At 38.9% G+C, this 16593-nt stretch overlaps 1 protein-coding gene across 3 annotated transcripts in view; it reads left to right on the forward strand.

Moving 5' to 3' along the window:
- The window catches only part of B3galt1 (beta-1,3-galactosyltransferase 1), a 584427-nt gene that overhangs the window by 413186 nt on the left and 154648 nt on the right, over positions 1-16593 (forward strand). The window lies entirely within an intron of this gene.

The raw sequence follows: 16593 nt of genomic DNA on the forward strand, positions 1-16593 counted from the left end.
AATCTTGTGAATTTGCAAACAACACACAGCATACTTACACAAAATTAGATGCCAAAGCCCATTGCTCCTAGGCCGAAAACCTATACATCACCTTACCATTCTTAATACTGTGAACACCTACAGCATAATGGTATTCGTGTATGTCTATATACAAAAGGAACAGGAAAAATACATTGTAAAGCATAAAGGACATAGCATATGCAGAAGTTGTTGCAGAATCAGTGAGGATTTGGAGGCTATGGGGTCCAAGACATTACTGCCCACTGCTGTACATTTGACAAAACCTAGGTAATTGACTATAGATATAGATATAGATATAGATATAGATATACATACACATATATGCACACCCATATATATGTAAATTAACCTTAGCTTACTCTAAATTTTATTTTACTCATAAATGCTTTAAAGTAGTTTTGTTGTACTTTTTGGCTCCTTTACAGTAGCATTTAGTTAAAACAAATCCCATGTATTTTTTTTTTACTTTAAAATTTGTTATTGCCTTTTCAAACTTTGGTAGAACCGTGGCTACAAATACCCTCATAAGCAGAGGTTTGCACAAGGCCGTGGTCCATCAGCACCACTGCCTCCCGCCTCATGTCTGCTCTCGCTGGAAGATCTTCAGGTTCAGTACCATGGGAGATCAGGTCCCCTCAGTACTTTCTTCATTCACCGTCACCCCAAGACTTTTGAACAGATATCTCTGGACAGAAATGTTATCCCACAATTAGTGTATAAAATCTCTCAGCTGGCCTTATAAGGACAAACTCAGAGACGCTCACTTTTACATTAGGTAACGAAGACTGAATCACTCAAGCCACCCAGAGGTAAAGGTACATTGTGTATCATGGTGGAGTCACACTTGTGTTACCACACTGAATACAAATAGTTTTCTTTGGCTGTGACGGCCATGATGGTATGTCTGTTGTTTCCTATATGCCTTCCTCAGTTTCTTTTAGGATCATTGTCTCAGTAATGTAGATTACTCCCCCCAACCCCATTCTCAAATTTCAGGACCATGGTTGTGGTGGGATGGAAATTCTTAGCGGGAGAGAAATATCCAAGACTGAATTTCCAGCCTCACCATCTTAGTTGCTCTTGAGTTCATGTACAGGGCAATCACTTGACATGGTCTCTATCTTAGTTAGGATTTTCATTTCCCTGAAGAAGTGCCATGATCAAGGCAGCTCTTATAAAGAACAACATTTAATTGTGGTTGGTTTACAGGTTCTGAGGTTTCAATCTATTCTCATCATGGTGGGAAGCAGGGCAGTGTCCAGACAGGCATGGCGCTGGAGGAGCTGAGAGTTCTGCATTTTGTTCTGAAGGCAAACAAGAACTGGCTTCCAGGCAGCCCTGAGGAGTGTCTCAGAGCCCACCCCCACAGTGACACACTTCCTCAAACACGGACACTCGTACTCAAACAGGACACACCTCCTAATAGTGCCACTCATTCCTGGTCCAAACATTCAAACCACCACAGTCTCTTCCCGGAAAGATTAGCAATGTGTAATTTGTATTTAAGGTCCATGGTGAAGAAATCAACATGAGATTAAATCAAATACAAGAGAAAATGAGGCCATCAGGAGACAAAATAATGATGAAATGTTTGAGTATGCTGCAAGAATGAATGAGCATACTGCTTAGCAGTATACTTTTTTAAGTAGGGTTTTTCTATAGTTAGGAATTTCTAATTTCTGTTTTAATTTTAAGGAATCGCTGTTAAATATGTGATTTGTTAGTATCTGAACCACAAATTCTGCAGAATGGCTGCGTTTCTCAACTTTTATCATGGCAAAGTCATGCACTTCTGCCTTGTTATTTCCTCTTGTTCCCTTGGCTTGATCTTACTATTAGGCTGTGTTACTATGAGAAAATACAAATAGCCCATGGAAAGAAGTGTGGGAAGAGAGTAAGTTTCTGAGCCTAAGAACCAGCAGAGCTCCTAGCTGACTTCCCACAGGGCACACAGCACACTTTTCTCAGCCATGGGACTAATCCCTCTTGAAAGGAGACTTGCCACGCCAAGGAAACACCTAAACTGATGGAACTAAGACCGAGGCCTCTCTATTCAACCTTGCCAGATTCCAGATTCACAAACAGGACAGAGATATTTAGACCACTATATTTTGAGGTAGTTTAATATGCAGTGGTAACAGATACATACATATTTTGCTTTCATCAGTGGTCAGTTGTTTACAGTATTTTATAGTTTTATTGTACCAAAATTTACAAGCCCAGCTGTTGGAGACACCCCACATCAAGCTCAAGATGCCTGGGACTCCTGATGACAAAGAAGAAAACCTTGCCAGGGGTACCATGTTTCTAAGTACGAGGCTATGGCCTCTTGTAGGCCTCTGTATAAGTACTGAAAGGCTCCAAGGCCTGCTTCTTTGGCGCAAGCACCTCATGATGTTATTTCTGCAATTATTCGTAGTACTTATTCTTTTTATCTATTTACTGTTCCTTTTCTTTCTTCCTTTCTTAATTAAACCTGCATGTGGTAACCTGGCAAAATCTAGTAGAAGCCCACTTAATATCCAAAAATTAAATGTTACCAATAATATTAAAGTAAAGGCTGTTCATAAATTCAAAAAACAAATATATTAATATATTTAACATATTTAATATATTAATATATTTAATATAAAAATTAAATGTTACCAATAATATTAAAGTAAGGGCTGTTCATAAATTCAAAAAACAAATGCAGATAGATAGATAGATAGATAGATAGATAGATAGATAGATAGATAGATAGATTGCAGTCACTTGCTCAAGGTAAAAATAAAATAACCTAAAGCCATGAGCAAAATAGGAATTGGTTCCTTGGGTTCAAAAAGAATGATGGCAGCCCCCCTAAAAATTCTCCATACAGGTTAGGTAAAAATTTTTGGTAACAAACAAAAGAGGATCCAAAAATTACAAAAACTTCAGAGTCAGCAGTGTAACCTCATGTTTGCCCTTTTATAAAACCATATTGTCTCACATATGTCTTAAAGATATGTGGTCAAAAATTAAAAAAATAAAAATTAAAAAATTTAAAAATTTAAAAATTTAAAAAATCAAAACCTGCTTGCTGTAAAACTTTTATATCTAAAATTGTATAGTTCCCTTTTTTGTTTCTAAATATGTTTTACTCTGTGTCACAAAAAATTTTAACACAAATAAATAAAAATTATTTAATTAAAAATAAAAAAGCATTTACTCACACCCCCTATAAATTTTGTAACCCAACTTTCTTCTATAATTCCAATAAAAACTGGGGCTAAGTCAAAATCTAGGTGAGCATCCTAACTCCCGTGTCAAAAAATAAATAAAAACAGCCTGTCAGGATTGTATCTCAATTGTGTGTTTTGTTATCCACCTACCAGGGATCCCTAGTCCTTAACACCCCCCTGCTCTCATCAAGGCTAAACCCCAGGATGAGTCTCACTGAACTAAAATGATGATGAATTCCTTTCTGCAGTATGTGTCAGGGTCCTCGCTTTCTGGCCTTTGCTGTCTTCTAGAGGCAGCCCACAGTGTTTGACTTGTGCCTTTGAAAACCAGAGAGATGGTCTGGGGCTCCTCCCATACATGGCTCAGGGCCTTCCTGCATCTCCCTCACTTTGATACTTCATGGACAATTGGGAACATGGATGGACATATGCTTAAAAGCACGAACCCTACCATAACATTTCTCCTCCCTTGACACAGAACCTAAACTTAACTACAGGTCCTGGAGTTTAAGGTATGGACATGTTTGTGGAAACAGTCTTCTCCCACAACAACTAGAACCAATTATATCTGTATTATAGTTGTTGGAAGGTAAGACTAAAATTGGTTGATGATATGTAGAGATTCATCTGATCCCCAAACTGTCTGTGAACATTGTACAAAGGTCAGGTGTGGGGTGGATTTTTCATTTTCTGTACTTGTTTCAGACGTTACTTCTGGGAATAGGATAGCTCCCTTTGTACCCAGACTCTCTTTTTACACTTTCACATCTTCAGAATTTGTTACATTGATGAATTTTCTCACCATCCCACACTCTGTCCCTGCTCTACACTACACCTCACTAAGTTGTAACTGCTTTCCTTTCCTCCGTTGCTACATTGTAGCTAATGCAGGCAAACCAAATACAATAAAAGACATAGCCCAGAGCCATAGTTTATGAAATTAGTGAGGAGACAGATGAATATACCTAACAGGAACAACACCAAGTCTCCCTTAGCTGCTCTGGTGGATAACAGTGCTGCTAACTCAGGTAAGCCTCTCCCCACCACCCATGGCTCTGGAGAAAGTGAGGTACACCATTGTTGCTTGTAGGATGAGGCCGTGCCTGGTATCCAAGCTTAGCTGCAGCCCTAGCCTGGCAAAGGGAATGCTCATTGCTGTCCCTTCCTTTACAAGCTTTCTTCCCACAATGGGATCGACAAGAGAGAGGGGGGGAGACTTATCCCCAGACGAGTATGAATAATGCCACCACCTTTCTTCCTCTATCCTCCAAAGTAGCTGAAAAAGGGAGTTTCCCTTTACGTACATAACGTAAATTCTTTATGTAACTCTGATTTTGGAGGATCTTGTAAATTCAGGGACCTGAGACACTGAAACAAACTTCTATTACTATTATTTTTTCACTCCTGCCATTTCCACCCTCTTCTGCTTTTTTTTTTTAACCTGAAGTCCACTAAAGTTGAGGTTGCTCCTAATCATAAGGACAAAGGGCAAAGAACCTGGTAATGTGTGTTTAAGAAACAAAATAAAAGGGTGTCCGTGCCAGAAGCCGGCCTCAGCAGGAGAGCAGCGTGGTGCCAAAGGCAGGGAGAATAACAAACCAGGTGCCATCCAGAGTCTACAGGAAAGCTTCAGCCTTTCCAAGGAAAATTAAAAACAAGAAGCAAATTACACATTCTGAGTTCTGCTCCCTGTGGACTTCTGTTGAATTCTGGATGAGGTGAGGAAGAGGAAGGCGGGAAGCTTCGTGCGCACAATAGACAAACAGCCACAGGTGTGATTTAAGCCGTATTTCTAACAGAGCCTTAGGGCTCTGGCAGTCAGTTATGTTGCTTCTGAGTATGCTGAAACTGTGTTAATATTTGTGCAGTTAGATATATTCCGTTCTGATAGAAAATTCTAGTCGGGCAAAAGTATGAATAATTTTCAAATTTTAGAAACAGCCACAGCCTCAAATAGCACCAAAGGCACAGGGATCTCTGACATCATGATGCTTCACAGAGCAGCTGGCGGCCACACACGGTGTGGTGGTAAGTGATTTTCACATATCATATCAACTTAGTTAAGCCTCACAGCAAGAAACAAGTATGTTTCCTTCATTTCCTAGAAGACAAACCTGGCTCAGGCGTCCAGCAAAATCAGCTATCACCCTATCTCTGCAATATGCTAAGATCCAGTTAGCACACTTAGGAAAGGAGAAAAATATTTTCGACATGTCTCTGATTAAATAAGATGATATGCAAAACTTCTCAGCACAGCACACCGTGTGACCATAGAACAAACTCAGTAATAACAAACGAATGCTTGCATGTATATTTGTGTATACATAATATGTGTGTGAGTGTTAAATATAATACATATGTAATATGCGCTTTAAAAACAAAATAAAAGGGCATCCAGGCCAGGAGTTAGCCTCAGTCCTGGAACAGCATGCTTCCAAATATAAATGTAATGTGTTTTCTATTGAGGAGAGCTGATTCTGCAAGCCAGCTATGGCGGCAAAAATGTATTTATTAAAATAAAGGGAAACATGCTAATGGGGGCTTATATAGTCTAAAGAAAATAGTTCCCCCCTTCCCCAGGTACTAAGAGTAGACTTAACCAACACAACAAACATTATTTGCTAGTAATTTTATTAATGAAACAGAAAAATAACTCAACTTGCATTGTGTTCTTTAATGAGTCTAACTTGCTTACAGTTTATGGCTTAGATACTTAGATTCCTAGAATAGACTGACTAGGGTATTAAGACAGTGAAACATCTGATTAGAAAGAGCCTAAGGGAAAGTTGAATTCTATTTTTTAAGATGAAGAACGCAAGGCTTTTAGGGGGTCAAATCCCTCCCTAACCTCTAAAGCTACCAATGGGAGACTAACTGAGCTGAGGAAGCTTCTGTGAAGAGGTCACTCTGCCTGCCTCTTGGGTTGTCCTGTGCTTCTTGGAATCTTATCTGGGTCTCCTCCTCGTGGACAAGTCTGATCAGTTGGCTCCAGTAGTAACATGTTAAAAACAATGTACCGTTCACCATAGTGGAGTTTCAAGTGCATCTCTGTTTTCCATTTGTTTTAGGAATTTGAAGTGTCTTTTTGTTGGCATTTTAAGTCTATTTAACCTGATCATTGTTTCTTCTTGTCTTTCTCCTTTATTCCACACCCAACCAAATCAGCCAGCTAACTCTGGATAAATGCTCCTCCATTGGAATCTGCCGCTCTGGTCCAAGCTGCAGCGTCTTTTGACTTAAGCCAATAGCCTGGTCTCCTCACTTCATCTTGACTCTAGGGACAATGATCTTTTATTATTATTATTATTAGATATATTCTTTATTTACATTTCAAATGATTTCCCCTTTCCCGGTTCCCCCCTCCCTGAAAGTCCCATAAACCCTCTTCCCTCCCCCTGTTCCCCAATCCACCCCTTCCCACTTCCCTGTCCTGGTATTCCCCTACACTGCTGCATCGAGCCTTTCCAGGACCAGGAGCCTCTCCTTTCTTCTTCCTGGACATTATTTGATATGTGAATTGTGTCTTGAGTATTCTGAGCTTCTGGACTAACATCCACTTATCAATGAGTGCATACCATGTGTGCTCTTTTGTGATCGGGTTACCTCACTTAGGATGATATTTTCCAGTTCTACCAATTTGCCTAAGAATTTCATGAATTCATTGTTTTTAATAGCTGAGTAGTATTCCATAGTGTAAATATACCACATTTTCTGTATCCATTCCTCCATTGAGGGGCATCTGGGTTCTTTCCAGCTTTTGGCTATTATAAATAGGGCTGCTATGAACATAGTGGAGCATATGTCCTTATTACATGCTGGGGAATCTTCTCGGTATAGGCCCAGGAGTGGTATAACGTGGTCCTCCGGCAATATCATGCCCAGTTTTCTGAGGAACCGCCAGACCAATTTCCAAAGTGATTGTACCAGCCTGCAATCCCACCAGCAGTGGAGGAGTGTTCCTTTTTCTCCACATCCTCTCCAAACAATGATTTTTTTTTTTAATGGACCAGTGCAGAACATCTCAGTGTTTCCTATGGGATTTAGAATAATATCCAGGTGATTTCCCCTGAGTACAGTGTCCTGTGTGATGTGGTTCCTGAGTCCCTCATTAAAGTCATCTTTGACTTATCTCCCCCTTGGTCCTGCTCCCCACACACCTCACCTGTATTCTGTTCCTTGGATGCTTCCAGTTCGTTCCCATCCTAGAGCCTTAAGTGGTAATTCTACTTGGAATATTATCCTATCAATGACTCCCAAATCGAATTACATCCTGTCAGTCATCACTCAACTTATATGTCACCATCTCGAAAATACTTTTTCAAACCAGCTAGTCTGTACAAGGCCCCCAGTCAGATACTATTACTTCACTGACTTATTTTCACTGTATCATGTTGTACCTCCAGGTCTTATTTCCTTTGACCTATCACTGAAATTCCAGTCCCAGTATCAATGCATGGTACTAGTACATGTTGAATAAATATATGTGTAAAGAATGAATTAAAGACAATAGAAGTGACAGAAGTGGTCTTCTGAGTTGGGGAAAACACATTGAGATAGACTGAAGTGCATAGCCTTGCTATACCAACTATGATTCTGATTTTAAAGGCTAACCTGTTACATTGCACTTACATATATTTCCCAAAGCAGAAGCTAAGTTACTATTATACTTTCCAAATAGCAGGATATTCCTCATTCTCATAAGCACAAACAGTAAGAAATAACTTCCACCATGTATTTAGGTGTATAATATACATTTATTAGTCTTAGGTGTGTTCAGTTTATTTTTATAATTTTCATTCCCCACTCTTTAACCCTTCCAGAAGCATTTTTTTCTGAGTAGCTGAGAGTTCCCAATATAATGTGGATTCTATTTCAAATCTAAGTCCAAGCCTCTTAAAAGGTGGCAATAGGAAAACAAGCCATAACTAAATAAGTATGGTTCCCAAACTTGAATGTGCCACCTCTCTATAACTTCTATTTTTATCTAAAAGAAAGGCCCTAAAGCAGCAGGATGAATAATCACAGCATCTTCCTGATAACTTCTAGAGGACAAATCCATATGTGATAAATCGTTTAAGAAGAAATCAGAACAAAAATAATGCATACACCAATGAGTGCACACTCCTGCAAGGGGCATTACACACAACACACCGAGCTTCCCAACACACAGGTATGCCTCCCTTACAGCCAGATACCAGCCCTGGGAGAGCAAGGTCAGGATTGTCTCTGAGCAGCCCAAACCCCAGATGCCTCATGCTTGAAATGCATGCTGCTTCCTTAGACTTACATCCTCTCCCCCCTTCTCCTCCTCGCCATCCCCTAATTAGCTCATCATATTGAACTAAATCTCTAGCAAATTGGGTTATCCTGTGCTTCCTTGGGAGAGCTTCGACATAGCACAAGGCTTGTTTCCTCCTCATCTTCTAAATAACAACCTGAGTTCCATCGCCAGTGAACTCTGTGAGCCATGAGGAAGACTCCCCAGAGGGAGGAAAGAGGTTCTCTCCATCCAACTCAGGAAAGAGGGTTGTCTCCTCTCCATCAGCAGAGATTGGGAACCAGTGTGTTTGAAGTTAATTTTTGCTTTCATGGGTGTGTTTAGTTTTTCTGCTAACAGACAAAAAGCTGACATGGTGAAGTCAGTGATGATTCTGAGTGGAAATGCCCATCTGAAAATATCTGATGAGGGCTCGCTGGAGGAGTTCATGCGAACTTGGGAGATGCACAAGTGACAGTTACTGTTGCTTGTTATCAGGAGAGAAACGTGAATGTATGTTCTCAGAATATTAGAAACAACGCAGGGTCAGTGTACTGTCTATTGCTGATTTCTAAAGACTAGGACCACATCATTTTACAGCTCGTTAAATGAGTACAAGTTCAATAATAAGTATGATACTGGAAGACATACAAATTCCAGAATGGATACATGACTACTAATGACTCTGATAAATACAGAGGGGGACACTCTTAGCCGGCCATTGAAGTGAGCACAGGGTCCCCAATGGGGGAGCTAGAGAAAGGACCCAAGGAGTTGAAGGGATTTTCAGTGCCATAGGAGGAACAAGTCGCCCAGTACTCCCAGAGCTCCCAGGGACAAAACCAAACCAAACCAAACAAAAATTTCTTACAGAAGATAAAGTTATTTGAAATGGGAGATGCAGATTCATTAAAATGGTAGTTATTTTATAAAATGCATAAAAATATTATAGTATGTTTGAAAAATACATAATTCTACCATCCTTCCAAACCTATTGTTTGTTTTATATTTTAAGTGTGTGTCACTTGTGTATACTTTATGTAGTTGGACTTACATTGATATTTAGAAATTCTCTTCGACTTTCCCAGCTTAATTATAGAAAGTATTCACCATTGTTTTCATAATTATCCTCATGATTATACATTTTCCTTTGCAACAAAATATCTTATCAGGTTCCTGTCTTTTAAATTATGAGAAAGAGATCTTGCTGTATTATCAAGGCTAATGTAAAACTTCTGGTCATTAGTAATCTTCTTGCCTCAGTTTCCCTACTTGCTGAGACAACAAGTGCAGGCCAACACTCCAGTTCTGCTAGCATAACTTATTTACTGTCCTCGCTAGTGAGTGATATTTCAGTTTCTTTCTATATTAAAATCAACGTGTGAAATGAACATTTTTAATTAGGATCTCTGCCCTTCATTTGGTTTCTATATTAAGGTAACTGTACAAAAATAGGATTCTTACTTCTATGCCTGAATATTTTTATAATTATTGGTGCTGTCTGGCCAATTTATTATTTAAAGGTCATAATTAATTCTTTTCCAGTCATAGATGAGGATATTAGATTCACCTCAATTTCACAATTCTCATCGAGTATATCTATCTTCTCTGCGACATGAAGGAAAAGGTGCTTTTCCTCCCGTGTTTATTTTCATTTCTGTGATTATTGGTGAGATTGTTCTAACATTGTAGGGAATGGCCATGTCTCCTTCTTTTATTGTCTGATACAGTCTTTCCAATAACTTTTTCTGTCTTAGGCCTTTTTCATTATAAAATCAGGTACAGGTGCATGTGTGGAAATGTAGAAGTTACCTATTTGTTTGCATTGTGGGCAAAGCAAAATATGAAACCACAAAGCAAATAGGTTAGGTCACAAGAAGAGCAGGAGCTTCCTCAATCTGACCTAAGGATCTTTTCTTCGTAAGCACTATGTCAGATCTATATTTTATATGACAGAAGTGACATAAACATGCATTAGTCTTTCTACATATGTTGAATGTGTTCCTAATAAACATTGCCTTACAATATCAATGCTGATGTTTGCAGTCAATTGGATTTTGGTGTGAGAAAGAAAAATACTACCTTCCATGGCCTGCTGCTAGATTTGTGGCTGAGATCTTTATACCAAAAGAGATTAACCAAAGACCGGCAGGTATATTCACTCACTGTAAGTTCTGGGTGATGTGGGAGCCTTCAGAAAGGAGAGCCCAAAGAAATGACACCATTGTGCTGTTTTGAGACCAGTGGTGGATACAGAACGTAGGGTACAATCTGTTGCTAACGGATTGGGGTAGCTCATAAACCTATTTGCCCAGGTGCTTCATAACTTTCCTTCTTGATACCAGATCACACAGCAGCACTTAAGGATTCCCAGGAAAAAGAGAGGAGCAGAGGGAGAGGTCTTCCAAGATTTTCAGAGAGAACAAGGGTTGGAGATCAGAGAATTCCATTCAGGGCCAGTGTGTAATTTCTAGGTAGGAGGCTCTGAAACCCATCAATGGCACACGAGGAACTCTCATTTACAAGTTAGGAATGCTTCACTAGCAGGTAAATGTTTAATATTTCTCCTCAGAAGTACCTAAATGGCAAAATTGGTTTTGATTTGTTTTCTTGGTTTTAAGGTTTGATGTAAGCTGTCATTACCTCCTTAACATTTTTCTGTAAAGGTTATGTCATAAGCTGACACCTGGCTGCCTCATCTCTACCATGGCAAAAGTCTGTACAGAGCATAGTTGGATGATATGACTTGGCACCACACTCAGTAGCCGCCGGTAAACACTTACTTTAGAATAGAAATAAAGAGATAAATGGTGGACATGTCGGTCAATCTCAGCATTCAGGAGGCAGAGACAGACACAAGTATGTGGGTTCAATGCCACCCTGACCTACATAGCAAGTTTTAAGACAGCCAGGGCTACATAGAAAGACACAGTTTCAGAGAGGGAGAGAGAGAGAGAGAGAGAGAGAGAGAGAGAGAGAGAGAGAGAGAGAGAGGCAGGGAGGGAATGAAAGGAGGAGAGGAGGGAAGGCAAGAGGGAGGGAGGGAGGGAGAGAGAGAACAATAACTACTACAACAAAAAATTAGCAGAGACATAGAGCTTGCAAGACATAGATAAAATTGATTTTCAGTTCAGAGTTCACCAGAAAAAAGATGACTGAATACTGCACAGATACCAAGGAAGGATTCTAAGGAAAGACTATGACAGCCCTGTTGAGTCATTGCTTCACTCCCCCAGTGAGTCATCCAGTTACAAATGCAATGCAGCAGAAGCCAGGGCTTAGCTTTAGAGAAGATGCTCAGAACTGTGGCATTCTTCAACTTTCTTCAAAGAGACATTTACCATCCTTGTAAAAACTATTGAATATTTGTCTTAAGATTTCGAGTGAAAAATTTATATGGGGTTTTATGAAAAGCAGATTCCTTCCCATGGTGCATGAAAATGCAGTATATTACTACATGCCGTGTGGTTTGTTTTGTACACTGAGAGAATAAACCAGCAGGTTCTGCGAGTGCTCCAGCACTGAGCTGCACTCCCAGCTCTAGGATACTGTCCTAGGAATTGTCCTAAGGACAAAAACATCCCCTACTTGGAAAATATACTGAAATGCTCAGCGTGAGTCATCTTATAGGACTAATGTCCCATGGTATCGTCATATCTCCTCACTCTCTGTCTCTCTTTGCATCTCGCTCGCTCTCTCTCACTCTGTCTCTCCGGCAGAAAATGTCATGGGGATGTTATTCATCATTGAAAGCATGCTCTGCTACAGACAATTTAGTTTATGAACCACAGCAAATACATAGTTACAGACAATTTATTTAATGCACCTAGGAAGTTTTGGTCTACCACTGCAGCTTGTAGTAAGAGTCGCTGAGGACAGTGAATGAGAATTTAGCAGGCTTTATCCAGAGATGGGAGCCTTTGTCAATCATGTTGCCTTTGCTTTTAATCGTGTCCTGTTATGGAGAGCTCTCTTCATACATGAACAATGGCAGGAGCAGACAATAGTCTAGTCGTATCACCCAGAGTTCTTTCCCCATCAGAGAAAATCAGCTGTGCTTTAGGAGAGGCAGAGGAGTGCCATGGATTCTGGATGCTCAGTGTGTGAGAGCAAGAACGCAGTGCGAGAGTGAAGAAAGGAAATACACCCAACAAGTAAGGGCAAACTGTGTGGAGAAGAAAGCCAGGTAGACCTCAGCAGGCTCACTGTGACCGACCCATCTGAGGGACTAACAGCTGCCTCAGGCTCCAGGCACGTGCTGGCCGTTAGGCAGCAGAGGCTGTCCACCCTGATAAGACCAATCTACCAGTAGATGAACCCAGTCCAATGAGAAAGTTAAAGGTTAAAAGAAGCAGGGGCAGGTATCTCCCTGTTGGAGAATTCATCTTCAGGGGAAGGCTCATTTGCCAGGAACCTTGTCCTGATGATCAATCTTAAGTTTGTGTTCATTTCCATTGTTACCTTTCCAAGACTCTTCCCCTTGGCTAAAGTGTTGTCTCGCTTTTGTTCTCAGAGAATTTGATTTGTGTAAAGAGGATAAAGGAGTCAGCTAATTAGTTTTCTAAAGTGATAATTGTGGAGCCTGTTGCTGTTTACTTAGAATCTCTGTCTAATGATCACAGCCTTCCATCCTGGCTGTCTCAACTCACTGCAATGTAAATATAAATTCCATTTGTAGTCAAGCATTTCCTTCTCAGATCTGGTACACTTAATGAATTTATGCATATTTTAGAGACTGATTTTTCCTTCTTTTGATTCGATGTCGGAAGACTGTGAGTTATACAAACAACTAAGTCCTCTTCTCAAATAAAACAAAGAGTTTAAAACTGCCCCAGGAGAAACTCTTAATATCTTTGACCTGGCATTGACCACAGTACTCAGCATTCCAGATGTACTTAATAAGTAGAGAATATCAGATATTCAAAACTCCGCGCATTCCTTTTAATTATCTTTTAATGAACTTTCGGTGTCATTTAATGAAGATTCCAGTTTTTAATAATCACATAGAGTTCATGACTCCTCCAAGTCCTTGGTGTCATCGAGTTAGAATTTTACATGATAATTGGTTACTTTAAATGCAGGAGTAGAGGACACAAGTGGAAACTGAGGAGTCTAATTTAGCTTGGACTTTGACAGTTTGTTGTCCCTCTCTCCTGGACTGGGAGGCTTGAGGGTAGAGTCACACAATACCAAGCAGTAAATGCTGAAATTCCTAAATCAAGTACTATGGATTTTACTGAAACAGAGAAACAATAAAGTTGAATTTATGTCAGAAGTATGACTGTTTCTATTCTACATCAACTCTCTCCAAGACAGTCTGACAAAGTGTGAAGATTTTTTTTATCATTTAAAGAGATGGAAATGTGTAATATCTTAACTTGATTATTGATCATTAAATACATGCATCAAATTGTCATACCACAAATATGTACAATTAAAACAGTAATTTATTTCTATGATTAAAAGAAAAGCAAGTAATTAATAGGTTAAAATTATTTTATTGAAAAAAATCTAAATTCTTTAATGGCAAAAGTTCTACTCTTGCTTGAAATGTGGAAATCCTTAATGAAGGCCATTCTGAAGTTCTTTGCAGAGAGCTACTTACCTGTTATCAGCATTCAAAGTTATGTGATGATCTGATCTACCTTAGTGAAGTACTTTTAAACATCCTACCAAATATAGTTTATAATGTAACCCCAGTTAACTGTAGCACAGAAAGAGACATTATTAGGCAAAACAAAAAATTTCCAGAATTCAAATGGAAACCTGCTCTTCTTAGGAATTACACATAGGCTAGAGCTACTGGCTATGGTGGCAACTGCACTGTTTAGTTTAAGGTGAAAACTAAACTAGGAACTGTATCAGTTGCTCAGGATCTCAAATACTGTGTCTCTTATTCAAGTAAATCCAATAACACATGTGTTTTTAAAAACTCTGTTATTCAAAACTATAAATAAGGCATTGACTACAAATCATCAATATTTTGTTTGTTTTAGTATTTCATTTGAGAGCATTACCGATCTAGATTGTGTTTTACAGATTTATCTTGGAGTTTGTCTCAATTAGCCTAGTTTACTGAGATTGGCCCACACTCATAAATTTGTTTGCTCTAAACATGAAGCTTAGCCGCACTGTCCTATCATTTCTGGAAAATCACACTCTGATGAAATACTGAGAGACATTTTTACACTTTATACACTTAACAATGGAATTTCAGCCAACAACCTAGAGATAATATTTCAAAATGTAGTATTTCACACCAGTGCCAACAGAGGATCTTCTCTGCAACGGTCTCCATTCTTATTCACTCGAGTCAGTAATGTGTGTGTGCTGATGATTATGATGTTGTGTGGTCCTTGGGTTACTGTAGAGGCTGAACTGGATGAAGGTGAATGGTGTGGTGTCCATTGGTATTGATTGCCTGTCAAGATTTACTCAAAGCTCAAATCCAATGTAAGATGGAGGGATTCAGAACTCTGAAAAGTAGGCATTAAATTCCTATTTGGTCAGCCCAAGCCACACCAAATAAATAATCTGAAAACCTGGAGAGTATTAGCCCCTAGAGCTAACAGACAATATAACATCTGTGACATCAGAAAACAAATTTTTTGTTAGATTTCACTATGGTATTAAATGTCTCATTACTTATTCAGAGAGATTTGCATTCATACTCCTTAGTAGTAGCAATTTTTTAGTCTGAACCCTTTTCACTGAATTTGGAAACCTCAGGGCCCATTTTTAGTATGCAAGCTATGCTTTTATTAATACTTAGCACATTAAAATAAATCTGAGGAAGTTAGTACCATTAGTTTTAAATAATTTAAGGATGTACTTATTGATTTATTTTCAAATAAATAGTATATTTTAAAAGAGAAGTACCAGCATTGTCCAATACAATTTAGAGAGAAGATGCCTTTCATATTTTTGTAAATATCTTTACCAGATAAAAGACAACTGGACTCTCACATATACTTTTGCAGTCTGTTGTAATGGTTGAGGTACAAGAAGAAATGCAGACCAGAGGTAGGCTATATAACTAGAGAAGTTAGGACTTTATAGATTCCTACATGGTGGCAGAGACCCATAGGAGTCCAACAACCACACTTTGGAAATTAGCGCAAAGCTTTATTCTATCCACTTACTGAAGATCAAGGCCACTGTAGTGTCTCAATTTCATTATGCAGAAGTAACCCTGAGAATCTTTTGACCTGAAGAATGTCAAAGCTACTTAAGAAAGCACTAACCTTTACACAATGATTTCTCTAGCCCAATACCTATCTGTCTAAGGGAAGGTATTTTATCCCATAATACTATCCTTTATTATGATATACTGACCCTTAGATATTCTAAATTTTATAAAACACTGTATTCTCTCCTCTAGAAGTCTGGAAACTTAGGAAACAACTGCCAATCATAGCCATTTGGAAGCTTATATTTCTATCAGTTCCTGGCCTTGGTGACTCAGCAGTTGCTTTACTGCTGCCCTGATTCACAGTAAGCACAGTACATTGTCATCAGGCCTTTTTAGTGCAATGGAACAATGGTGTGTGCGTGTGTGTGTGTGTGTGTGTGTGTGTGTGTGTGTGTGTGTGTATTTCTGGTGGGTTTGGGATAATTTCTCAGTATATACTGCTGCAAATTCTTTTTTCTTCGAGGATAAATTTTCTCTTCTCACAGTCCATGAGGTAAAATAATTCATATTATTTTCTCCCTTATAGTGAAAATTCTCAAATTTTTTAGCTCAACCCTTTGTTTTTCTGATGAACATAAACTAAGAGAGAAAGAATAACTTTCTCAACACTATGCAAACATATGGCAAAATTGATATCTTTATGAACATTTTGCACTACTGTGGTTAGTATAATAAACTAGACCAATAGGATTTTAAGAAAATATAGCTAGGATGTTCATCCACTGTCATAAGTTGACCTAGTAAGTATCACACTTGGACCAGGAAGTCTTAAATTTCAAAAGCATAGCAGTATTGAAAGAATTAAAGAACTTGCTGAGAAAACTGTAAGTAGGTTCTAGATCCCAACACCTAAGTCAAACCAATTGAAATGCCAGTAGGTTTTTGTCTGTGTGAAAGAGAACCAAGTCAGAGCAGTTCTG

The sequence above is a fragment of the Apodemus sylvaticus genome, chromosome 5 (genome assembly GCF_947179515.1).
Source record: "Apodemus sylvaticus chromosome 5, mApoSyl1.1, whole genome shotgun sequence".
In the NCBI taxonomy this organism is placed as follows: Eukaryota; Metazoa; Chordata; class Mammalia; order Rodentia; family Muridae; genus Apodemus; species Apodemus sylvaticus.